The sequence below is a fragment of the Perca fluviatilis genome, chromosome 2 (assembly GCF_010015445.1).
Source record: "Perca fluviatilis chromosome 2, GENO_Pfluv_1.0, whole genome shotgun sequence".
Classification (NCBI taxonomy): Eukaryota; Metazoa; Chordata; class Actinopteri; order Perciformes; family Percidae; genus Perca; species Perca fluviatilis.
The window spans coordinates 28,232,953-28,259,546 of NC_053113.1; the positions used below are offsets into that span (position 1 = coordinate 28,232,953).

The 26,594-nt window shown below is 39.6% G+C and overlaps 2 long non-coding RNA genes across 5 annotated transcripts in view; one reads left to right on the forward strand and one right to left on the reverse strand.

The window, feature by feature from the left end:
* Window positions 1–17,456, reverse strand: part of LOC120549228 — an 84,387-nt gene extending 66,931 nt beyond the window's left edge. For 3 of the 4 annotated variants that reach the window (XR_005637360.1, XR_005637359.1, XR_005637357.1), the window contains exons 1-2: window positions 17,331–17,456; window positions 15,987–16,187 (exon numbers count right to left, since the gene is read on the reverse strand). This is a non-coding gene — a long non-coding RNA (uncharacterized LOC120549228). Of the gene's footprint in view, window positions 1–7,812; window positions 8,470–15,986; window positions 16,188–17,330 lie in introns of those variants that run through there. The other variant, XR_005637358.1, reaches the window with a different exon arrangement.
* On the forward strand, window positions 250–18,981 carry LOC120549222. Its single transcript, XR_005637355.1, has 3 exons — window positions 250–411; window positions 1,020–3,140; window positions 14,391–18,981. It is a non-coding gene; the product is annotated as an uncharacterized LOC120549222 (long non-coding RNA).
* Window positions 18,982–26,594: the final 7,613 nt, after the last annotated feature.

The following is a 26,594-nucleotide window of genomic DNA, read 5'->3' on the forward strand; positions in this document are numbered from 1 at the left end:
GAAAAAAGCAAGTGAGAGGACAGCGAAAGAGAGAGTAAAATGGAGAGGTTGTGATGAAATATAGCGGGGCAAGGGAGGGGAAGGGTAGAGCGAACAGAGGGTGGGATGAGGTTGTAGAGGAAGAAGAAGGAGAGAAGATGGAAGGAGAGAGTAGGAAAACGGGGCAGAGGCAGAGAAGGACAAATATAGAGAGAACTGGAGCGGAGGGGGGTGAGGGGGGAGCCAAGTGGGAGAGACAGGGTGTGGAAGAGGAGACAAGGAGGGAGGGAAGAGGGATGCTGCATTTTAGTGATAGCACAGACTGAGACTGCAGGAGCAGACAGGGGGACGGAGAGAATCGATGAGAGAGGTAGAAATTAAGAGAGAGGAGCGGAGCATTGTCTGAGAGAGCATGACAGGATTCCCACACAGGTAAAATATCAAATAGCTTCAAACTATTTATGAAACATTTAAATGATATATTTTGAATACTAATAGTATTAACTGATTAGAGACTGGGAGAGGCCCTTTTCTACTTTTCTTTCCATGACAGCTTTCCTGGATGTCATAGAAGAGCAGTCAACCTGTCAAAGCATTCATCCATTCATCCATAAATCCAGGCACATGTCCATCTTTCTCCCCCTGTATCCATCTATCCCTCATTCCATCCATGCACTTCCATCCACTCACCCATGCATTCCTTCCTTCCTTCCTTCCTTCCTTCCTTCCAGCTTCTCCTCTCGCTTCAGTCCATTTCCATTTTACAATAATCTCTTCATTCCACCCACACACACATAAGCTTTTTTCTCCCCCTCTTCTTCATCCTCCTCCTCCAACCCTGCCTCCTCCCTCTCTCACCATATCTCCTCTGCTGTCACTTCAACAGATCCTGAGGGCATCTATTTCTTCTTTTTATTCTCCACATATCATTCTTCTCCAATCCTTCTCCTTCCTATCCCTCTCAGATAGTCTCTCTGTTGTGTTTGTTTTCAGGCAACATTTTCCACTTCTTTAGTTTTTATGCATTTTGTTTTTTCTAGACTGTGACAAACCTGTACTTGAAGAAGCAGCAGAAGGGGGGAAATGGGAGCAAACTTGCATCACTGACCACAGCAAGTGAAAAGACACCTCTGTTTCAGAAGAGGAGAGAAGAAACCACCTGTAATCATGCTGTCCTTCCATCTGTCTCAACAAGATGCAGATGTCTCATTTCGTTGTCTGGGACAAAAGAGAACTGCTGAATGGATCCTAATGTGCTGTTAGAGACAGGAGTAAAAAAAAACAACTAGCAAGCTTCTGGGAGGAAAAGGGAGGAGAGAGCAGTATGAGTCAGAGCACAGCAGCTAGAATAGTGTGTATTCGGCATGCAAGAGGAGAGGTAGAGGGAGATAGAGGAACAATGAGAGATATATAGGGGGGAAATACAGAGGACTTGACCAGAATTGAGCAGTCATTACACAGAAGAAGGACAGGAGGAGACCGAAGCAGCCACACTGTCAGGAGGATCTAAGATATAGGCCAAGTGAATCAGCTTGCTAGAGGGAGACGAAGGCAAGTTTACAAAGTGAAGGTTTCATACGACTGAAGAGGATTTGAGGGAAGGTTAATTGAAGGTTTGCTGCAGGGTGGAGAGTGGACAGAAAACAGTGAAGAACAGAAGGACAGGCTTAATGAAAATGTGAGCAGCTACAGGGGATAAAGTCCTGAGTGACTGTGTCTTACTACAAGGAGGGGACATTACTGAGGTTTGCATATGGCAGGACAAGCTTCAAGAAGGTTGACAAATTGATAGAGAGAAGAGCAAAAAAAAAAAAAAAAAAAAAAAGAGTAGAACACACCAATAAAAGAAGAACATAGCGACGACGCGGCATGGAAACTTTAACTCTGATAGCAACACAGCAAGAGTTTCCTGTTAAATATTGATGCGGACACCCCACTCTGGAAAGAACTCACTCCTTGCACCACGGAGGGGGAAACAGAAGGAAAAAACACTTGCTTTTTTAATTCTAAGGGATTTTTACACTGGAATAGACAAGCTGTTAAGTGTGTCAGATGACAGCCAAGTTGGGTTAAGTTCAAATGTTGCTACAAACTAAGACAAGACATACAAATCTTGGGCCAGCTGTGCAAGTTCTCTGGGAGAGTGGAATAACTACAGAGAGAGGAACTGGACCTTCATCTTGTGTTGGAACAACAAGGAAGAAGGAAATTAACATTGGAGAGATCACTAAGACTACATCAGGACCAGAACAATTTCTTCTTTTCTATGAGAACCAGCTATGGCTGATGAATGCAGATCCGTTTTGGATTGACATGCTGTACATGCTTTGACAGTCACTCTGGGGCTACATCACTGCCAGATGAGAGAAGCCAAACGCTGCTGAAGCATTCACAAATGTTTCCTATTTTTATTTTGTCCTGGACTGATTGGAACTGTTCCAACTGTCTCTGAAAATGACCTCATTACAGAGATTTGGCCAGTGGAGGATTTCTGTCATGGCTTGAGGAAATGTAAGTGTGGAAATGCTTTAATGTGCATCAACACACAGCATCCTTAATTGGAAGCAGAGTGTATACTTCATGTTTCGTCTCCATAACTACATAAGGACAATTCTCCAACTTAATTTAACCAAGAAATTAAGATAGAGACTTCCTTCGGTCTGACCTGAATTACAGATTCCTCAAAACATCACAACAGTAACGCAGGAGGACACAACGCCACAGACTCCATTCAGCTGCAGATATACCAGCTGAGTTTTTATATGTGTGTGTGTGGAGGGCTATAAGGACTGTCACAAAGCTCAGCTGTGTTTGTGTGTATGCTTGTGTGGGTGTAGAGGTGTATGTGAGCCCAGCTGTGTCTAAGTGTATTTTCAAAGCGTCCCCCGGAGCTGTGTGTGTGTGTGTGTGTGTGTGTGTGTGTGTGTGTGTGTGTGTGTGTGTGTGTGTGTGTGTGTGTGTGTGTTGCCTGGATTCTCCCCACCAGCGACAGAGCTGGACCTGAACAGCAGTGGTGAGAGGGGGGACAGGGAGGGGGAGGAGGAGGAGAAGAGAGAGGTGAAAGAAACCAACAGGGCGGAGGAGAAGAAAAAACTGACAACATGCTCGGATAAAGACAAGAAAGAAGGGAGTTTTTGGCTGCCCCCCTGGTGCAATGTGTGGTGAGTACACATTACATGTATGGCACCCCATCATGGCTGCCATGTGTGTCAGTGTCTGTGCTTATGTGTGAGTGCATGTACATTGTTTGTCTATCCAACAATGGGCATCTTATTCCCTCAGTAGGTTGGCCAAGTTTAAAGTTTAGTTTATAGGACTCAGGGTTCAGGAGTATTAAGATAGTTCACATTATAGATGCAGGTCATGTGATCTGACATGATATGATGCACAGAGGGTCACGTGACATTCAGCCTGGCACCTGAATGGAAACTGAACCAACCCTATAAACCAGTGTTGTTCGAACTTTTTTGTGCCACAGCGCACTTTCGACAAGCATCCCATATGCTACAAAATGAAACATTAGCTTATCATAGTATGTAATATTATAAGGACGTATAGTGATACTCACTCTAGCATCTTGTGGTTTTGCAGGTCGGCAGTATTAATGTCTCTGCCACAGTGTGTTTTTTTTTTTACTTGGCCACATGTTCAGCTACTAGGTAGCATGCTTCAACAGCTTTGTGGTCTTCCTCATCAAAGTCGCCAGTTTCTCTGTATGATTACGCAAACAAACAACTCTGTGTTCTTATTTTGGAGTGATAGGTGTTTCGTTAATAGCGTAAATGGCACCATGGCACTGTTGGATAGTTTTTCCCCACATACTAAGCACAATGGAGTTGGTGTAGCAGGATCCCCAGTGAAATAAACTCTAAGACAGATAAGTGTCACTGTATTGCCTTGAGCTCACAGTTTTTTCTTTCTTTTGATCCCCACTTTTAATGGGCTCTTCATCAGTGTTAGGTCTGGAAGGACTTTGATCAGTATCACGTCAAGGGTCTGTATTTTTCCTCTTTAAATATTTATCCATCTTTGTTGTTAGCATCGTCACTTGCATCTACCTGAATCTCTAACTCTATCTTATCATCACTAATCCTGCTAGCTACCACCACCTACAGGCATGGACGAGTATTTAATTAAATGTCGACTTTGCCTACTACCGCTAGTGCAACCATAGACGCTCAACAAGAGGTCAACTCAATTATTTGGTGCAACTTAAGATACATTTTCTGGACGAATTAGGTCGAATTAACACATGAGAATCTCTCATCGTGGCATAGTGGATGCCTACAGTATTAATGTCAGAGGATGTTTCACTCCCATTTCTTATGGTATGGTGGAATGGTATGTTATACTGTAGCCATGCATTCAGTAATGAATAATATATCTCTGCAGTACGACAGTCCTCATATACAGTACAGGCACAAATGTTGATACATTCTAATTAAGGAACTCTTTGTAGTCATGTACCAACATGAATTGATGGTCATTAAATCATCCTATGTGTGAACATTAACTTTCTCCCCAACACCAAAAACTACAAAAGAGATGAGATGTGAAGTCTGATGCTGAAATCAGAGATGATATATGGGCACCGTGTCCTCTTAATATAATCATTATTGCCTCTGGATGATAGGGAGGATGGGTTTTATTTGTTGTGAATTCATTGTCAGGCAGAATGTGCTTGGTGCCTATGGTCATGTGAGAAATGTGCTTGATATCATAACAGCGAATGCATCACATATTGGGAAATGCTGTGACTTTCTTGTTGTTTTGCAAGAGTTTTACAGCTGATAACCTCTCAAAGCTTCATGGATCGATCTAGTTGAACACTTATCTAAAAAAGTATTTAGTTTTAAAAATGTCATCTATATTACTTAGATTTTCTTAGCTGTGCTTCTAGAATCAGCTAGCTACAGCTAAGCAAACAGAACCAAACATACTTTCCCTCACAATTTCTCCTTCACACTGACGCACTATCACTCTTTTCTTACTGTCACAAATACAGCACATATATGGTGTCACACTGTCTTACAGTAAACACACTCATCCTCTCTTTCCCTCTCTAGTTTTTCCTCATACATACATACACACTATAAAAACACACATGTACAAACTTGGAAGAAGCGGGGCTGTGTCTGAGGAGAAGTGACAGTCGCTTCATGGCCGCTGGCATCGTATTCTAGCAGCACTGGCCAGCCGAGCTCGTAATGAGGCCGGGGAACACTTTAGTGTCATAGGGATCTGGTTCCCACACCATCACTCAGTGAGTCAGCTCAGTGTGTGCGTGCATGCGTGCGTCAAAGAGAGATAGCTAGAGACAGAAACAAGAGAAAGTTTTTGAATGTATCTAAAGCATGTATGTTTTTTCATGTAGGCTTCATAAAATAACATTAAAATCCGTAAACTGCTGCCTTATCGCTCACCATGCAACGATATGTCTTTTGGCAACAAACAGCTGATCTTTACAGCTCAGTTTTGGCCCACATAAGCTCTCATATTGTGCATATGTATGTGTGTGTCATTGATCTGTATTGTAGCAACCACAAAAGCTGTAAGATCAGTGATTGAGACTTTCTGTGGAGTCAATAACACTACCAATCAGTACCTGCAAATCCTTCGTTACCTGACCACTACTGGATAGTCAAGGCACAGTGCATCACATACATTATTAGTATTTTGCCTTGCTTACCAATTATCAAATATCTTGGAGCGTGATTAGAGTTAAAAAACTTAAAGGAATATTTCACCGCTGGAAAGCTGAATATATCTTTAAATTGGGTCACTTATGTAGTAGAAATGTGAAAAAAAAATTGAAATTGGTGCCTTCTAGGCCGAGAAAAGCCAGAAAATGTGTTTTGGTCTTATATGGATGAAAAACACCAAATCCCAGAATGCACCTGCTTCGTTGCTTTGAGTTCACTCCCAAGCCACGCCTACCGCTTGACAGACCGACAGAGGCATTCAACTCAACTCAAGCGTGTTTTATTGTCATTTCAACCATATACACGAAACAACGTTTCATCGTGACTCAAGTGGTGTTACACATTTAACATATATAAAAACGACATTATATAAAAACGACATACGAAACAGGCTACATTTAGTACACACACTTTATAGGCTCCGTAAAGTTCAGCTAACGCATACTAGCATTAGCGCTTGGTGGGCTGTAAACACCAAGCATAAACACAGCCGTGAATTAGTGTGTAATGTAGAATGGTCGGCATTTAACAGTCACAAACTCCACCAGCAGTTAGCAGTTAAATGGATACAAATCACCACATTTCTGCGCCACTTCGGTTAACACAGCCCACCTCTTTTACCTGGCGACAGAGCATCTCTAGCTCGGAGGGCTAGCAGGCCTGGTAGCTGGACAGTCCGGTACACTATTCAGGCATGTTTCCACAACAACAAAACACGGCAGTCTCTGAACTCACGTTGGGAGTGTCGTTGAAGTTGGATGTAGTCCAGTTTGTGGTCTAAATGAGCGGACACTTGCAAGCAGGATCCGTAAAGTTCAGCTAACGCATACTAGCATTGGTGTAGCTAAACACAGAGTATAAACACAGCCGTGAATTAGCGTGGAATGTCGAATGGTCGGCATTTAACAGTCACAAGCTCCACCAGCAGTTGGCAGTAGCTAGTTGGATTTTATTTCTACACCAGTCCGTTTAACACAGCCCACCTCCACGGGCCGGCGAGAGCAGCCTGGTAGCTGGATAGTCCCGGTTCCGGTACACTGTTGTTCAGGCATGTTTCCACAACAACAAAAACACAGCAGTCACTGAACTCACGTTGGGAGTTTCGTTGAAGGAGGATGTAGTCCAGCTTGTTGTTTAATGAGCAGACACTTGCAAGCAGGATGGCTGGGACAGGTGGACAGCTAGCGTTAGCTTTCCACCTAGCTGATGAGGATGTCCCCTAGCCGGCTAGCGGCATTGAGCGACACCGCTGGTCTCCGTGCAGGCGAAGCGACTCTCAGGAAGGGAGGGTGTGTGTGTGTGTGTGTGTGTGTGTGTGTGTGTGTGTGCGCCCGTTATGTGCACCTCACGTCATAACAATAACAAGCACTTTGGCTGTAACGTTAAAGTTAGTGGCTATCTGGTAACCTAACTGCTAAGCTTACATTGAAAATGCTAGTGGAGCCTGTTGGGTAGCTGAAAAGTCTGTGTGATCTACAAAATCAGTGTTGATACAAGCATCAGTGTTCCTTGAATTGCTAAATTAGCTCTTTTCCAGGGCATATACTAATCTCAGTTTTATTGTAGCTTTTGGGAAGGGTTATGGTTATTGTATTTAGCAGACACTTTTGTCCAGAAAAATAGTAATAAAAACAATAATGACAATACAATATAAAATATCAATAATAAAAAATAACAAAAATACCATAAATATACAAATCATAACTCTAAGAATGAATTCATTATTTAAGTGTAAGATCAACAGATAAGTCTTGAGACCCCTTTGAAGGATCCAAAACGATCACATGAACGCAGAACACTAGGCAACATAGAATGCACGCATATTTTAAGAGGACTGTCTGCAGGGAATGTGTCTGACCAATCACGGTGGGTGTGGGCCGCCTGGGCCAAAAATGCCAGGGCCAATTTTTTGTCCCAGTCCAGCCCTGAGAGCATGCAATGAGATGAAGTAAAAATCCCACAAACATCCATGCTACACCCAGTACTCTTGACATTAGGCTCTCAAATTATTCAAATCAGAGAACCCAGGTTTTAGCTACAATGATTTCAATAGACAACCCAGCTTCAGACAGACATCATTTTTGGTTACGTTAATGTGTCAAGAGTCCCAATGACAGCTGAGACAGACAGATATGTGTGATAGATTACCTTTATTTGTAAGTATTTTGGAGGCATTTTGCTTTTATTATTGAGCTGAAAGGAAATGACATGCAACACAGCTGGACTCAAACTTGGTATATTGCGTTTTTATGGGCAGCATCTTAAACCCCTAGGCCCCCAGGACACTCAAAGACAGATTAATTTGCAATGAATGGTATATTTGGAAATAGCAGAAAAACAGCTGAGTTTGGGTGAAGCGTGAAGGATATCCATCTGTGCAATGCTGTGTGAGTTATATGCATACTTTTGTTTAAAGCAATTTATTTCTAAATAAAAAAAATCTAAAATAATTAATCTCGCTGGTGGTCATGTAAAAAGTGAGATAGTGTATGTGTTGAAAAGACAACCTGACAAAAGCAAATATTTATAGGTGGCATTTGTGCTGGTGATAAACCACAGACCAGCTCTTTCTGCAATGATACATGTTTTATACCCTATAACTATACTTACATACATAAACACACAAGTGACAATGAATAAATGAGTGGAGATATTCAGATACTGCAAATGAAAGATTACAAATTATCATATTACTAAGAGGACATGTTGGGAAGAGGTTGAGCAATAAAACATTCATCCATTCAAACCAACAGCTGCCTGCCATGTGGCACAGGTGACGTGCTGGTAGCTGTGGGAAACAAAATGAAATCTGCTGTTATGAAAACTACTACCAACCCTGCTATGATTATGACTATGATTTCTGGGTAGATAAAGCAGTGAGTTAATCCTATGTGATTGAATCTTTTCACATAGATATGTAACAGTGTATTTAAAAAATCTACCATGTTTGAGTGGTCTGATTTTAATTCCATGTTAAATCATTCCACAATAATTAAAGATAACAGTCCTGGACACTAAAATCATTAGTATCCAATGTGAATATTTAGCCACCTAAAACGATTAAGTAGACCAAACTCTTTATGGAACTTAGTTGCTCGTTAACAGCATTGGAGTCAGTGCCAGTCAGTAGTTAAAAACTGTGAGGACATTCAGTACTGTATCTACTCTACTCACCCTGCAGTAGTGGGTAAACTATTTTCACTTGTGAGAAAAAAGAAAAAAAGTGCGTGCAAAAGCTTGAGGATGTGGTGAAAAACGTGAGATGAGAACATGTGCATGATGAATGTAAATATGTAATAATCCTTGATTACAAAATTAATGAAGCAGGTATGCAGATATTAAAAGTACAAATTAGAGTACAGCTGAGATGAAGTGTGTGTGTGTGTGTGTGTGTGTGTGTGTGTGTGTGTGTGTGTGTGTGTGTGTGTGTGTGTGTGTGTGTGTGTATGCGTGTATGCGTGTGCTGCACATTACAAGATGTGGATACAGTCTAGTCTACCTTTTGCTAATGTTGCAGACAAAGATCAGAACAAGACCGTTTTAGCATCTCAAAGGGAAAGATTGCTGCTATTTGAGACTTCACGAATTACACACACGCATGCACGCACACACACACTTCCTCATCCATCTTTTCTTCCATCCTCTATCTCCAACAATCTCATTCCTTTTTCAGTGTCCTTTCATTCTTTAATCTCTTATTTACCTCTATAGTTCTCTTCTCTCTAGACGGTAACTCTTACTAATATGTGTAATGGGACAAAGCTGCTGGTTTGGATGCTAACATGAGATGGGGCAAAAGAGTGCAGCATGTTGGCAGGTCTGCCTCTAATTATGTCAAATTATGTAAGTGAGCATATTTGTCTGGCTGCCTATTACTCGGTTGGTCTGTTTGTCTATCTCTTTCGCTCTCTCCTGTACAGTGTTTAACTGTCTGTCTCTCTGCTCGTCCTCAATCGGTCAATTTGATAAATTTGAGCTCATCTGTCTTTCTATTTATCTATCTAACACACAGCTGGCTATTTAGACCATACTCAAAAATATGGAGGCATGTGTAAACACAACTGGAGCTGTAATTTAGTTACGTCAAATGTCTTATCACGGCTACAGGAAAACACAATTTATCAGTCCCTCAAATTCCAAACAGTCCCACAAATCTGCAATCCTGTGATTTAACCAATCCCCACATTATTTGTAGAAGATTGCAATTTTGTCCAAAATAAATAATTTTCCTCCTGAAATAATGCAATTCCAATTTCCTGGTGATGAGCCTACGTCACATAAAATCAAACGCCATCCTCAACAGACTTTCTTCCCCTAATAGGCTTCTTAAGCAGTGCTTACAACCACACATTAACCTCTAAAAAGCTCCATCCATTGAAATCTTCCTAATAAAATCTTAAAAATTAAACATGTTGTTTGTGAAGCTTGTTGAGAACATTACACAGCCTCAGAGGAAGCACTACATGTGTAATGAAGGGCAAATAGTCCTTCAAGAACATTAAACCTCCTGGTTATGTCTGCACAGATTAGTGCTTGTCGGCTATTTTAGGAACAAACAAAACTGCTAACATTTACAAAAATAAAACTTTCTGAAACAAAAGTTGTATTTTCCTAATTAGTGACTTCTTTCAGTAAATCAATCTTTTTTTCTGTGTGTAATGTCACAGGCTCTTATTTCCATTCTAGAGGTTTCCATGAGATTACACCGGTAGAGAATGTAACCCCTCAGACTCCCAGAGTAATGCATACTGCACTGCAGTTGGACCATCCGTAGAGAATTCATATCACACCCTATATAAATTAATTTGACAGCGAGAGCAGAGCAGCTATCTGCACCAATTATGATGAATATTATGCAAGAATTTCATGTGGCAGACCACCTTGCATTGCTCATTCAGAAGGAAAGCCGTTGGTGAATTCCTCTCTGTACTTCTACTGTATGACACTGTGTCCTTGTGGTCTGGTTCAAAACTAATTTAGAATAATATTTGCCATGTGCAGCTTTAATTACACATTTTACTGAAATAGTGCCTTGTTTGCATGAACATTTTATGAATACATTAGGGAATTCAGAGTTAGGAACACAGCTTTATTGTTTTAATTAGTTATTTATAGTCAAATCTGAATTCTGAATTAAAGCTTTCTGTACAGGGAGAAACTTTTAACTAACCCCTTAGATTGAAATGGGCAAACATGAGATTTAATTACAACAATGCAACTAACCGGGATTTATGGGAAATCCTTCAAATTGACAAATAATAAATTATGTTTAAATGTTTTTTTCACTAATAAAGGGTAAAAAAATTATTCTATAAGTTATCGCAAGCAATAGGCAATTTGTGATTTGTAACAAGGGGGACGGACCCAATTTGTTTTGTTCACCTGCGACTAGCGAAGACAAAACTGACAGAAGGTCAGCACTCAGAAAAAGTCGCAATTACAACTCTGTCTGCTATTTCAGCACCATGGACAGCGCCATGGATTTATCAAAACACAGCACATTACTAACATTTCAGAGCCATGGTCGGGGCCATAGATTCTGACTTGCACAGACCTCAGTCAGATAAAGGATCAATGAGTCAGGCGGACTAGACTAACATATTCAACTAAACAACCCCTCTGCCCCTGTACTATCTCTGCTATAGGGGATGGGGGGTTACAGGTTAACAAGGGCATGCATTTTGCTCATTTAGCTATCAATTCACCTACAGACCCCAAGACAATCAAATCCAATTCCTCCTGCTCTTTTGTGACAGTAATGTGGTGGAATAGTAGAGGTTTGAATAGCTGAAATGGAATTGATGTGTTCAAAAATAATACCAATGACTAAATGCTTGAGCTGCTGCGGTTCATTAAGATGTGTGTTCTTGAAGGGAGGAAAGGAGGGAGGAAAAGAGAGAGTATAAAAGAAAGAGAGTGTTGGAATAACTGAATGTGGGGAGTTGCACAGTCTAATGTGTGAGCTTGTGACTGGATGGTAGAAAAGTGCAGTTGAATGGCATAATATTGTGCAAGTGTCAATGTTTTCTTTTTTCAAGCATATGTATGTATACACATTTACAATGTACAAATACACATATGCTGTAACAAATATAAATGCCCTCAGAAGATCAGATGAGGTTACAACACAATTAGGAGTAGAGATTTTCAAACCATTATTTGTACACATTGTTGCATGCAAAGTTATGGTATTCCAATGCTACAAAAAAGTACTAAACCCTAATACAATATTTGCAAATGTAAGCAGAATACAACAAAGTATCATATATCAAAACGTGTAGTAATAATAAAACAGATGAAAAGGGGAGGGGCGTGGGGCTAGGGATAGGCAGTGGTGAAGAGATGGGTCTTGTAAAGACATGCTTAAAAAGCCCATTGTCCACATCTGACAAATACAAAACTGTACAATGTAAGATCATGCTGCAATACACATAAAGTATTTGACAGCTTATTTTCTAGACTGCCTTGTGCTTTTGGTCAACAGTACAGAACACAATATAGCTTGTTTAGACTGACGTTAAGTGGACCTTTAAATGGTGAATACTGGATACACTCTAACATGTGGCCAGCCGTTTTCTCCCACAGCTCCAGGAAGTGATGGTATAACCACAGATTTTGCAGTGTACAGTGGTTGGTTTATCTTTAATACTGTATTTATCATACCTTTCATTGCAACAACACCGCCTGTTGTAGTCAACATTTCTGGTGTTTTCTATTTTCTCTATTGTACTTTCCTTTACTTTGTTTTTTTCTTTTAATCTCTTCTATCTGGGGGCTTTATGGCCCTGAGTTTGAGGTGTGTCATGCATTCCCTCTAATTGGGTTGGAAATAATCACGTTACACCGTTGAATGGCTAAGCTGCATCAAAAGATAGTGCTATGTCCCTGTCCTTACACACACACACACACACACACACACACACACACGCACACGCACACGCACACGCACACACACACACCCTGGGCTGCCAGAACAGCTGTTGGATGTTGAAATAGTTCCCAGCGCACCAACAACTTGAACTCCAACAAGTGGAGAGCAGAGGATGCAGGCAAAGATACACTTTTAAGAATTCAGCTTTTTTGTGTTTGAGTGGTTGATATTGTCCATAAAAAAGTGCCTTTCTTTCTTCATAATTCAAAAAAAGCACAGACATACATACACACACATATATATATAAAAATATATATATATATATATATATATATATATATATATATATATATATATATATATATATATATATATATATATATATATCTCAGCCCGGTCTCACGGCAGTTTGTGTAAATGTCAACGTTATTCTATTGATACGTGTTCACGGAGACGTTTTTGTCGGTTTTTACGTGGTGGACAACACAAAAATGTGAAGTAATGAAGTAATGTATTTCAATGGGAAGCATATTTTGTGGCCAAAGCACGAAAATGGTAGGGAGTAATATAAAAAGCCGAAAATCCAAACAACATAGGACTTTCACCCGGGCGAGCGCGGATCGCGTCCCGCGTGTGGTGCTTTGTTTCCCGGGGATGGCATCCCTGCGTGTGGCGTTTTGTCCCGCGTGTTACTGTGGCGCGTCTCCCGGCGTTTAAGGCGCCCTTTCCCCGTAAGGTTTTTCCTAAACCCAACCTCCGCCATCCCGTTATTGTGGTGCGTCCCCAGCGGGCCGCCTCGCGGGCGACTCCCGGCTTATGGAGCTTCGTGGCGTTTTGTCCCGCGTGTTAAACTTTTCTTTGACAAAAGAACAAAGAATGGCACTGAAATCATTCTCAAAAAAGGAAGATGTGTTCGAAGTTTAAAGTTGAATCTATCAACTAGCTTCTCTTCCTTCTTCGTTGCTCTGCCTGGTTGTAGCGCTATCCTATTACGTGCAGAGGGAATTTGCAAAGACAACCGTTTATCCCGCCCCTCAGATTGAGCCCTGTCAATGGTGAGAGACCCAACATCTTGATGTGGGTCTGGCTTGTCAGGCTACACTCTTAGTGACAGAGGAAAGAAAACGAAAAGCAGGAAAAATGGGGGCCTAAAGTCTATAAGGAATGCTAACACCAGCTTAAATTTATTGATGTTCATAGGATATCTTTTGATCAAAATGTATCGAAGTTCTAATAGTTAAGAAAAGGAGGGAGAGAAGAAGTGATAGGTAAAAGTTGAGGATGGTGGGAGAAATATTTGAGGAAGAGAAGAGGTGAATGAAGAAGGAGCCTGAGGTGAATGTGATGGAGTGCAATTACTTGATAGCACTACAGGCTGCTGGCACTGACTAAGGAAGAGAAACAGGTAGTGAGAAGAGGGGAGATGTGAGGAAAAGAGCAGTAGGAGAAGTGAAAGAAAGACTAGAAGGAAAATAATGAAGAAAATAAGATGCATGCCAAGAAGAGGGTAAAAAGGACAAAAAGAACTGGAAGAATGAGAAAAATGGAAGACACACTTCTACTATTGGTGCAGACGTGGAGCAGAACAATGTCAAAATCTCATTTCATTCTCCACTGACTTTAAACCCTTTATTTATTACTATGCAATACCCAAATGCATGCAGGGAAATGTTTGTGACTAAAAGAAGGTGTGTGTGTGTGTGTGTGTGTGTGTGTGTTTGGGAAAGAGAGGGACAATTTTTAGCTACTCTGTTCAAATCAATAACTTGTTTCTTTTTCTTCTGCCTCCTATTTCCATTTGTCTCTCGCCTCTGCCCCCTCACTGTCTCCATATCCAGGCGTGGTGCCCTGTGGGGGTGGGGTTCTGTGATGGTAACCATGGTCCCCGGCAGCCGCTATGTCTGCAGCGCTCACGCTAGAGAGGAAGACACCACGAACGACCGTGAGGAGCGAATTTTAGCCGTGCTGGGCATCATTGGTACCATCCTCAATCTTTTAGTGGTCATATTTGTCTACATCTACACCTCCGTCACCTAAGGTTTTCTGCAAGAATTTGAACGAGCGACGTTGGCACTGTCCCTAACTTTTCTCCGTACTGTCACCCTCCTCCTCTTTAAGTATTTATATACCTAAGAGGGTTTGAGTATTCAGATTGAGCAGTAAGATGTGAAGATCCTTGGCAGTGTGTTCAGCTGGATAGTAGCCATATTTATCTACACCTGCATCACTGCTTATCCCTTAACACAGCTTTACTCTGTTAGCAAAAAACTACTGCCAATCACAGGGAAGAAGTTGCAGGTGGGATCATCTGCACTTTCCTCCAATTAATGAAACTGCGTCTTCAAGACAATTCCACACAACCACTCATGTCACATGACACTATGTCCAGTCTAGTAATGGGCATCTGTATTCATATGACTGGGGCAAAGCATTTCTGTGACTGCTCAGACAAGTGTCGTTGATCTAATGGTGGTCCTATTTGACTGTGTTGCATCTTCCTCTTTGTCACATAACATGTAAAGTGTGTCTTTAAACAATCAAACTCCTTTGTGACATTTAAGATATCACTGCTCGTTCATTTTATCTAAATGGTTAGACAACGAAGGCACCTTTGAGTTAACTTGACCAAACTATTGGATAGGGAAAGATGTGGTACGCCATTAAAACTATTAAAAGAGACCAACATTGCCAAGTGAATATTAATGGAGGAACCCATAGGCCTATCTACTTCTGAGCACCCTTAAATCTACTTGAATAGAACATTTATACAAATATACAGAGTATTACTCACCCATTGCTAAATACTAGTTTATGTAGGTAGTAGATGGACTGAAAAAGATTTACATGGACCTAACGTGTCCACACCTGAGCACACCAGAGGAGAGATTCCTGGCTGTGCTGGGAGTCATCGGCATCATACTCAACCTCCTGCTGCTCGTCTTTGTCTATATATACACCTCCATCTGATATATTTGCCTGAACACAGTATCAGCTATTAGATTATCCTGCCACACCTAACAGCCCCTGTACCTTAGACTGTTCTTCAACCACAACTGTATATAATTGTACCTAAATACAACCTGGTACAAAGCCGATTTGGGGATTATGTGATATTCTAGGCAGCTTTACGTGCCTATTAATATTCAATAATATTCAATAACCAATAATAGTGGCAACATGCACATGAACAGAAGGTGATGAGAGAATTGAGAGGCCAAAGCAGTGCCACGGACTGCCACAGACTAATTTATAATAAGTTCTTAATAAGAAGAACTTGCTTTTTTTTGTATTTGTGTTTTAGTAGAGTTGGTGTTTTTGTAGATACAGTGCTCTTTCACATATGTGCATGATGAGATGTTTACTCAAGCTTCTAATATTATTATCTACATCATGATTTGACCAAAATACCTGACGTAAAGACTGCCATTTCTTACCGTAAATCTGTTAGTTCTACATGTTTATTGATGGTGAAAACACTCATGGCACTGAATGGTGTTGATGTTCCAGTCTGTGCAGCGGCTCTGCACACCATCAAAGATCCCTCTGTGGAAGGTCGGTACAGCGGGATAATGGTCCATTTTCTGGTGCCATGTGTGATTCTGATCTGTGATTGGATCTGTAAGCCACGTGCAGCGCTGCATCAGAGAGGGCAAAGCGTGGAACTGAGACAATGTTGCACAAATCAAGACAGTGGCCTGTTGCGGTGCAACACAAAGGACTGCAACAGTAAAGAAAGAATCAGGTTGAACCAGTGTGGATTGTCTGAAAAAAGAGGATATAAAACCTCTGTACAAGGCTTCACCATCCGTCTCAAAACTCATTTAAGCACAAAAACCTCCCAGGGATTGGGTTACAACATTTCCTATGAAGCTGCATGTCACTCTGGATATGATTTTAGGTCTAAGCACTGTGCCTCTGATGGAGGAGCAAATCTGAATGCAGCTGAAACGCGAGCAGAGAGGACTGGCCTGAATCTACACTTCATCCTTGTTATTCTCTTTTCCACCAACAAGCTAACGCCAGAGAAGACATAGTACCTGAGAGGACCCGCATGTGTCTCTGCTGTCTTTTCCCACACCACAAAATCATGGATATATATACACACGCACAGACTTAATTTCATTCACCATCAGTCAGACGTTCTGAGGGTGAAGACAAATCCCCGGACCAAAGGACCCCAGAAACAGAACAACCAGCAACTTCAACTCACTTTACAATTTCACAAGTTGGCTTGTAAGAATAAGTACTGAGATTTTGATAATCATATAAGATTCCTCCTTACGTAGTGTATGTATGCTCTTAGTATCTGTTTAACATTAAGTGTTTTATTTGGACAGGTTTGCAAGCAAAGTCAAAAGCAACAATGTTTGGTATGAAGCTCAACAAATATAAATGGTTCTGTTACATTTTTATGAAGTGTAGAATAGTACAGATAAGTATTCCCATGGTCATGGCTACAGAATGCTGGATGAACAAGTGACGGCAATTTTCCTGCATGAATAATTAGCTTTTACTAAGAACTATTAGTTGCTTTGTTGAGTTGTAAAACAGCAAAGAGGACATATCAAAAGGGTACATATTTTAATTACCTTACCATCTCACACACTTGTACTTCTTCACTTGAGGACCCTTATCGACAAATTGCATTAGCCCCTATCCCTAACCTTAACACAACATGCTTCATCCCAAAACTGTACAGTAACGTTAACCTGAAACTAATTCTGGAAATCCCCCCAAAAAATAATCATTTCTATTGATTATGTTAACATTGTACTCACCTAAGTAATTGCTGAGATCTGGGGACTCGTGGCATTACAAAAAATAGATATCCAACAAATCAAAATACACAAGGTTAGTCAAACTTATTCGGAAGAGAAAATGAAGGCAAACTTTCAACATTAATACCCAAGCTGTCTGTTTAGCTGACAACTTCCTGGTTCAGCTTTGACCTACCATATTGTCTGTAGTTATGCACACTCAAGATTTCACTATGCAGTGAGAGATTATTAGCAGCATTACGGGTTTACTCACTTTTGATTCTATCTTCAAATTAAGATAATCTGGCAAAAACATTGGCTTGTTTACAACCTGTATGATTATCTGACCGCTACTGTTTGCCGCCCCTTGAACTTAGTTTTAGCTTTGCCACATTCTGAGATCTTAACAATTTCTTCAGAGTACTTAAACTAAAAAAATAAAACCCAAAGTGTAATAAACCATTATTTTTATTCAACCCTAAAACTTTAAACCTTAACTATTTGAAGTGAGAACCAGCCAAAATACATTCTCACTCTCAATACCTAGACTCAAACTGGTCCACACACACACACACACACACACACACACACACACACACACACACACACTTGCTACTTGCATCTCTCTTCATGAGTTTAATTTTACACCATCTTTCAGCACACATCAGGCGATCCGCCGGTTAGCACGCTGAGATCAGTGTGACTGGCAAATGTATTTCCTGTCACATCCAATAAGTGTACTGTGGAGTTTGTTGAGCTAAATCCATTTTGGGAGTGCTCCAAACCCCAGAGTAAGCCACCTTTAGTTTGCCAGACATGTGCTGTCAGACTGTAGCAGTCAAAGACACAGCTGTGCAGAAACTATAAAAGAAAAAGTGTTTATTCACTTTTTAATAAGGCACATTTTAATAAATGACTTAGTAAGTATTAAGTAATGTCTGCATTTCACTTTAATAAATCCTTTACTATCATTTACTAATGCAATATGCCTTACTAAAAAATGAGAATCCCATGAACATTTATTTAATGATTACTAACATTACCAACTATATTAATAACAAATAGAAAGAATAAACACCAGCTAACATTCCTCATGAAAGTTTTCAAATTCATCAATAAAGCAATAGTAAATTATTTATCAACCATTACAGAATTTATGTTTAGACTGCTATGTAAACTGTAAATTTTCTAAAATATGTGAAGAATAAAACAATTGAAAGACATTTATTTTGTAAATATATTTTTAAAAACTATGAGGCAGACTGAACCATCTTATACAACCAATGTTATGTATTGAGCCTTTAGTATATATAGTAAATGACATTTGCAAAATAATAATATATATAGAATCATAATCATTGCAGATTTATAGTCTTTATTATAGTTTTCTGCCTTGGTTAGGGAGGAACCTCCATCATGTCAGCAGTCAACAGCATGGACTGATATTAGATAAAAGTCTAGGATTTGTCTACAGTAGCTTTTGATGAGTCGACCTAACTCCATGGCTACAATACATGTTATTGTGTGTGCTGCATGCAGTTCAAGTTTTCGGTTGAGACCAGTTTTAACAGACTCACTGCCAAGCAGGCCAATGAGAGGAGAGAAAGCCTAGAGGGTGAGTGCCGGCCATCTGCTGTCCCAGTAGACATTCAGCCACCTCCTCAAAATACAACACACACACACACACACACACACACACACACACACACACACACAGCCTATACTTTTTTTTTAACAATACAAATGTCTCACTTATAAACATTGTTTATGATTTATTTGATGCCTGTTTATAGTATTTTCTGTTAAAATTTGACAAGGTAAGGAGGCGAACATGTGCACACACATTATGTTATGGAAATGGTCTTCAATGCCAGAGGAAAAACAGATGCATCAAAGTACACCAGGGACTCCTAACCACTGCCCCAGGCCCGGATTGTTAACACAAAACACTGAAAACAAGAAAGCCGTGTTCAAAGACAAGCAAACGCTCATTCTGATTCTGGATTCCAAAATTCTCATTCTCTGAGTCTGAGCCAGCTAGCGACTGTGTTATGTTTAGCCAGAGCAAAGACTGATTCTCGTGTTTTTTCATGATGCATGAGCTGAATAAATTTTTAGCCTGAGAGGACATATTGGACACAGACTGTCTAAGACTAGACAAGAGAAAATTATGTGGACAAGATGATCCCTAAGATATTTTAATTTTATTTCAGAGCAACAAAGCTGAAGAATATTGATTTATCTCAGATTTTGACAAAATAATAATAAATAACTAAAAAGAAAAACACTGATTTGCATGAGAAGGCTGAATTGTTACATCCCAGTTTCCAGTTTTACAATATTTGCCGCGTTAAATGCAGCACAAGACTGAGAAAAGGTCCTGTCATGCATGTTTCACATTTCACTTCTTTTTTTAAATGCAAATCATTCCATAAGCAAACAGGGCCAGTGATTCAGGCAACTGCCATGTGTTAGAAAGCCTGAGAAATGAGCCATTAACCAAAGTTTTGTGTGACATGCTGATTTACTGACTAACATTCCAGGGCAGTAGCTGCTACAGTACTAATCAGGCAAACTGTAGATTTGAAATGGGAGATGTCCAGAATGACTAGCTTACAGATCCTGTTTGCTCCTATCAGCAAGTGATACAGTTATTTTATCAAAATAAAGAAATTGTCTCTGGAATTGTGTAAGAACAATATGTCAATTTCTGATGAAGCTGATAAAGAAACAGTTTGTAACGATCCTTTAGAGTTAACTTTGAACAAATGCTGTAAGATCCGGTGTACGTTCATGTAATGTTTATATATATATATATATATATATATATATATATATAATGTATTATTATAGTAATGGCAATAAAAATGGAGAACACCACTTTCAAAGAGTTTCACTGTTCTTCCTCTGCTTTGATTTGATATTATTTTGGACCTCTGACGTTAGAAAATTGAGCTAAAATATTGTGAAAGAACGCAACACTTTTCAAATGCACTAGGAATGCAGGTTAGAAGTCAAACATTCATGACATTTACATCTCTTGTGCCTGTTTTAATCTGCATCTTTTCCTCCTATATCTGTTGTAGTTCTGCTGTAGTTCTATTATCCTGACCACCCAGGGATATGTCTGACTTGAAAAGGCATCTAACACATCTATTGTTGAGACTCTTATTTTAAAATCACCTTCACATGTCAAAAAAAAAAATACTGCAAATATCAATGTGACTTTGAGGCGTTTGTCCAGTTGGTGTGTTTTGCATATTGTTTTTGTACTCTTAATTCTAAATTACCAACAAATGAGGGGTTTGCATCATCATTTACTTGCATAATATCTACACTACACATTTGTCACGGATTAATGTGTTGAAATTTGTTTAGATTAATAGAGCATATTTCCAGTTTCTATACGTGTATCACTAGGGATTTTATTCTTCTGCCCTGTTGAATCTTGCCTTAAATTATATCGGGGAGCCTGAAAGTAAGTAATTCCTTGAGTTTCAGCTGACAAGATAATCCAGCTAAGCAGCCTAACTCTTCCAAATTCTGTTTTTTTCATGAAGTCTAGTTGTGTATTCATGTTTTCACTTGTTATCACCTGGATACAACTTGAGTGCTTGGTGCTGTTGTTCCCTAGGTCCTCTGAAGGTTTTTCCTCGTGTTTATTTTTCCCAGAAAAATAGAGAGGGAAGAGGGAAGCATCCTAATTCTGTGTTGTCTTGAATGCACTGTCAGCATGACAACAAGGTCATCACCCACAGAGCTGAGCTCTTTTAAAGTAGCATAGCTACTTTGGCAGACCTGTGCTGTTGTATGCAGCCTTGTTCAGCCAGCCAAATAAATTTACTGTGCGTCCTCAGGTGCCCCATGAGACAGCCACTGACCTGGCTAATGTGGGTGGCTGCCCCCTGTGCCCACAGACACACACACACACACACACACACACACACACACACACACACACACACACACACACACACACACACACACACACACACACACACACACACACACACACACACACACAAATGCATTTATAGAAGACTCACCCACACCAGCCTACAGTGTCTAGCATAGATCTGACTACAGCTCAAGTATGATTTAACAATCTAGAGTCTCTTTCCTCTCTTCCTGTTCTCCCTTACCCTCTGCACTCTCTGTACCGCAAACATTTATGATCTCTTCTCAGCACCCTGGTCCAATGTTTGTCATGCTCCTATTTTAGACTTTAGTTAGTTTGCCAGCTCAAGCATGAACTCCATCCCTTGCTTTGAGCCTCAAGCACTGGAACAAGGAAAGATGCTTTATGTAAACAGTGCTATAATGTCCTTGCCTGTTGAGTGTAACAAGTCCCTCAGAAGCTCAACCAGCCTTGAAGGAAAATACCCACTGAGTCACATAGTTATTTGCTTTCATTTATTGTTTCTAACCTCCTTAGACGCACCGAGGTCTCTATTCAATGCACAAGCAGAGTGTCCTGAAAGATCAAAGTCATTCACAGTTCACTTTTAAACTGAATCACTTTCCCACTGGGAGAAATCAGGAAACTGGTCTCATAAGAACATATCAGTTTAGTTTACCAAGATTACCTCAAATTACATAAGTAACCTTATAAGGAAACAGATTATAGTAAGTTACAGTATTGTTGACTGATTTGTTGAATTATAAAGATCTAACAAAATAATCTATAATGTTCTAGTCAAGAGGCATGAAGACTCAATATCCTGTTGGTAAATGTTGAATGCTATTCAAATATTTTCAACAGTAATACTTATATACTTACTCATACACATATTCTGAAATGATATTGCTTATATAAAGTGGTGTAGTCTACGTGATACGCAGGTATCCGCACTATACCCACTACAACATCTCCTGGATTTCCATGTACCCACTTAAAAATGTGCAATGATACGCAACAACATAGTTTTGTGACAGAACTTTCACTTCAGATATTTGTCTTCACAAATACGGGGTCGAGTAATGTGACAGTAAACTAAAATAACACTGCAGAACATGCAGAGAGACTTTTATCATCTTTCATCGACCCGCTGAGCACAGTGCGTAGTGTGTGCTTAGCGACCGGGCCCAAATGCTCCGCCTACACTAACGCCAGTATCCTCCCTTCACCGCACATTTAAGACAAATATAAGTAGTCTATTTTATTTTGTCCTCGTTGCTTTGGGCTCAACTTTTGTGATCCAGGCTTAGGTCCCTGATGTGAAAGCCCCCTTACTGCTTATATTCCATTATATTTTTGATATTTGATTATGTCATCTGTGTTTTCCTTTTCATAGGATACTCAAAAGGCCCATTCTGAGCCAGGAAAAAATAATTATATATTATTTACATATACAGTATAAACACTACAATACATTAGACTACACCACTGCTTACATACTGTATGGGTCTTCACATGAAAAAAATCAATGAGGTGACAACTTTTGGACTTAAATATTGATATGTACTCATTGCCATTGAATAATGAAATGTTTTCCCTCAGCCATTGGCAAATGCAGAAGTACACTTATTTTCCTGTGAGAAAAAAGAACAATATGTTGTACAACTTCCATTTTTCTATTTTCTAATGTGTTTAAGCAAAATGACCTTATAATAAGCAAAGGAAGGTTTGGAGGATGTGACTATCATCATCACAATCATCATTGGGATGGTGTTGTTTTTCTTTGTCATTGAGGATGTTGATGTGATGTCTCGGTCCTGATGTGTTTTCTGTGCTTGCCCTCTTTCCAAATTACTTATCGCTCATGCAGCCCTCAAAACCTGGAGTTCAATCAGGACAGCTGACTGAGGGATAGACACACACACGCACACACACACACACACACACACACACACACAAACACACACACACACACACACAGTAAAAGACAGATAATATATCTGAGGATGTGAGAAATGCTTTTTTAGACGGTTCCTCAAATGATGATGGCAGATTCATATGTCCCATGGGGTCTCATTATACTTTTGTTTTCTTCATCCCATGAGAGTCCCTGATCGATTGGTTAATGGCCCTTTGTGGTCAGCTACCTCTGTTCCAGTCAGGGAAGAAGGACAAAGACCAGGGTGATCCCTGAACATACATACTGTTATTATTCCAATGATATTTTAACATTTTAGTTAAGATTTGAACACAAAGCAGGAGTATAATCTGAAAGTCAAGAAACAATGTTGTTACTTAAACAGGGATATATGTATATTATACATATATATATAAATATATATATATATATACATACAGTATATATATATATATTTGTATATACACTCAGTTGCAAGTTTGTTAGGTATACCTTTTGCTTAAATAATGCAGTCTAATACAACAGTCTTTGATTTAGAGAGCTGTTGAATGAACGTAATGATCATTTTGGAGGATGCAGATTTTTGTGCAGTTGAACTGTATTGCTTTATATAGGTGCTTCTGTTGTTTAGCCTACCTTCATAGATATACGTAAATGGAGCACAACATAATAAAAACACCTGTCAGTAAAACACACTACAATTCAACAACATCACAAGCTCCAAAATGATCTTACAGTTGAATCAACACCTTTCTAAACAGTTTACACAAAAATGAACAGTATAACCTTCATGAGATATGATTTATTGCAGGACTGTTGTATAAGCCTGAAATAGCTTAGCTAGGTGAAGCTTATAAACTGGCAACTACATGGATTTTTCTTAATTGGGTTCTTAGCCAATTATTTCCGGATTTCTTTAACATCTGCATTAAATGTGTCATCATTTGGTAGATGTCTTACAGCACATGCAACGGATATTAATCTAACTGTTGAATACGGCTTATTATTTAACCCTCTTTTTTTAATTTATGTTAGCTCCAGCAATTTTGAATGAATATTTTTTTTCCTAAACCTAAAACTACTAAAACTGATGTTATATAAATATTGTATAGGCTAATTAAGTCAAATTATCACTTGCATGGACTAAGTAGTTGTGTACTCAATGAAAAATGCCTGAGGGAGCTTCACCACTAACACTTCATCTCTGCTCCTCAGCTTTGCCTGTAATGAAGCCTCAATGGATCTCTATTATGAAGGTTCTACAATGGCAAACACTCTTCTGCTGCATGATGGATTTGAATCAGCACTGCACTGTGCATGCGTGTGTGTGTTTGGTTTAATTGTCCTAAGCTGAACAATGAACTATAATATAAAAGGGAAACTAATTCCCTAAACGAAACTAGAGTAGTTTGACATGACAGTGGCTAATAGTTTTAAGTACAAATGTCTCTACTGGGAGTTTACACACACACACACACACCTCAGATACCAAGTGGCACATCTTATCCATCGAACTAAAAGAGACGGCAACAATTAGAATGCACACACACACACATACACACAAATAAGAAGGCACTAGTGACATCACCACGTATTCGCGGCCTCTTCAATCCCTTAATAACACACTGAACACACACACACAAACACGCACACAGAGGCAGCTACAAGCCAACAATATTGACTTGACACAGAAATAGTGTCTGGGCAGCCGGGCGGCTTCTTGGCCTTGTGTGAGTCTGTGCCATTAGCCGCACAGCAAAACAAACAAAACAGCATCCCTTTATTCTCCCATTTATTATAGACCTGTGGGTCAGTGGGGACCCGAGAGAAGATAAAGAAGACTTTAACTCAGAGAGCGGTGCTGCACAAAGTCCTGCCTGACATCATCCCTGTGAATATTTGGATCTATTTGTTTTGGGACTGAACAGGATTACCGCTGAAGTAGTTTATACTGCACTGAGTGAGTTTGACAAGGGAGAAATGGAGCCATCGGAGCCGAGCGATGACAGAGGAAAGAAAAACAGCAAAGAGGTAAATTTCAGAGAAAATAATACTCAGCTCATCAAAGGAAAGATTACTCTCTTTTTTTACTTCCTACCTATATGGTGGTTGGAACACTTTTCATCACAATATTGGCACTATATCATTATAGTACATAGAACTATATATATTAGAGAATATCTCTCACTATCATGTTTATATAAATGAATACATTTAACTTATACTGAGTATGACATTAGAACAGTGGTGAAAAGTAAGTAAGTACATTTCCTGGCATACTGTACTTAAGTACAAATTTGAACTTTACTTGAGTAATTCCATTTTCTGCTACTACTATACTTCTACTTAATTTAGAGGGAAATACTGTACTTTTTACTCCACTGCATTTATTTGATAACATACTTTACAGATTCAGATTATTAATTCTGAAAATAATCAACAAATAAATTATAATTATACATTATGATTATTATGATGTTAAATTAACCACACCTTTACTAGCTGCAACATTAAAGTGATGTACTCATTAATGCATCAATAATTGTAATCCAATAATATACATTATTCTAAAATGGGCCATTCTGCATAATGAGTACTTAACTTTTGGTACTTAAAGTACATTTTGATGCTAATAATTTTGTACTGTCACTTAAGTATAATTTTGAATTTATGGCTTTTACTTAAATCAGAGTGATTCTACACCGTGGTATTTCTACTTTCACTTAAATAAAAGATCTCCATACGGCTTCCACCACTGCATTAGACATAATACGTGTATTACACATAATTATGGACATTAAAGGTGAGCAGATATGGACTTAACTGCACATGTAGGCTAATAGAACATGTTCAGCAGAGAAGACGCCAGAACAGAAAAAAAGTTTTGCGTTGTGTTTTGTGAGTGTAAATTGTCATGTCTTTATCGCTGGTGCCATCAGGTGGCTCAAACATGTCAAGACACTTTAAACGACTCTAACCATTTCTGCCTTGAGTGCATGTAAATTGTACACACTGGCCATACACCGCACTGCATCTCTCTCTGTCTCTCTTTCAGGTGGCCGATCCTGTCAGCATGCTTCCTGATGGTGGAACGGACAGATGGAAGGTGGACCCTGAGGACATGCTTGGCATCGCGGGTATTGTGGGCACAGTTCTCAACCTGCTGGTAGTGGTGTTAGTGTATATCTACACAGCTATCTGACGTGCCTACACACAGATTGTATAGGTTTATGGTGAAGCTGTTGACTGTTGGATGGAATGGACAGGTGTATAAATGGAACATCACCCTACTTGATGGATGGATGCAAGGACAACTAGAATGAAGGAACAGGATGCTGTGAACACAGGAGTGTTTTAGTCATAGACAGGCCAAATCATAATTCATTATATTTTTCAGTCTGATACAACCAACCTTTATAGTTGGGTTTGTAACTGTGATTAGGTTACCTCAAAAAAGCAACGCCAAAGA